Here is a 1,415-nt window from a genome sequence, read left to right as displayed (position 1 = left end):
TTTACAACAAGCCTGTCGATTTTGTCTAAGCTTCACGCACCCAATGAAGCAAGCAAGTTGTGGCGGGGTAGTACCCTATTGCCCGGGGACTGCCCGGGTTAAGGCGGGCGGTAACTTCCCAATGGAGTCAGAGGACTCCTCCCACCGTCGAGAGCAACCCCTAGCGCCCGGCTTTTCGCCAAACGAGCCTGGACTTATAACTGGTGTCTGCTGCTCCCCGTGTTGGATCTACGCTAAGATAGCGAAGCTGGAGTGACCTCTCCAGGTGCAGGCCTGGGCGAGTGTTATGGAGGACCTGGAGTGCCCAGTGCCAGGACCCCCCTCTCGGCGTCGCTGGAAGAGTCCGGCGGAAAGGCAAGCCGATACGGCCGGTTCCAGCTCAGCTGCAGGAGGTGCCAGAAGGCATCGCAGAGCTCAACCAACTGCCTACGGGTCTCCATACCGGATTTTCTGTCTGGGTTTTACTCCCTTAGCCTTTGACCAGCCAAGGCCGACCTGTAAGGCAGCAGGAAACTCGTAGAGGGCGGGGTCGTTCATTTCCCGTGCAGATTCATCTGCCCACTGCCACAGTGCTCATAGTGGTACATTTATAACATACAGGTACAACATTTTAACATGTTTGTTTCAAATTAATAATTATAATAATTGCATTGATGCAAACGTCCAGACCGTCTCTGCAGCTCCTCCTCGTCTACATGCACGCATCTGATGAACTTACATTCCCAGACACTCATGCAACAACACACCTTCATGCTTTCTTCTTCTTTACACAAATTAAAAGCTGACTCTCATTTGTTACCACAAATTCTTCCTTCATTCCTTTAAAAAAATAAGACACTGATTTTTATTTCTTGTGATCATTTTGCTTGAGTAAAACACACACACTAAAAAAAAATGCCTTTTTTTTTTACTTTTTAGAGGAGTTCCATTCAAAATAAAAGACACTATATGATCATCTCAATGCAGCAAAAGTAGTAGTAGCAAGTGTAACGTCAGCTGTTATTAAATACAAATGCAGATAATTTCATTGTTGTTTGTGAATCTCTGCCAGAAATGTTCATCTAAAAACCAAAATGTAATTAAGTAACCCATGCCATATTTTTCAAACATACTTAAAATTCTTTTTTTTTTCTAAAATAGAAAATCTGCTTAATAATCCGGTGCGCCTTAATACTGGTTGTACTTATCGACTTCCACTGATTTTTGTGGTACAGGACAGGACGCACAAAAATGTGTCCAAATGTTGTACTTCAACGTTTTTCCACCTTTTACTACTTTCTCACTTCTTACTTTATAGTTACTTTTTAACATTTAGAAACTTTTTTATTTTTTCTTTAATAAAAGAGCCACAATGGAGGGGTGGTTCCAGAGCCACAGGTTGCAGACCTCTGGTCAAGATCCAACAGAAACAAACA

The sequence above is a fragment of the Oryzias melastigma genome, linkage group LG19, assembly GCF_002922805.2.
Source record: "Oryzias melastigma strain HK-1 linkage group LG19, ASM292280v2, whole genome shotgun sequence".
Classification (NCBI taxonomy): domain Eukaryota; kingdom Metazoa; phylum Chordata; class Actinopteri; order Beloniformes; family Adrianichthyidae; genus Oryzias; species Oryzias melastigma.
Note: the sequence above shows the minus strand (reverse complement) of the source record.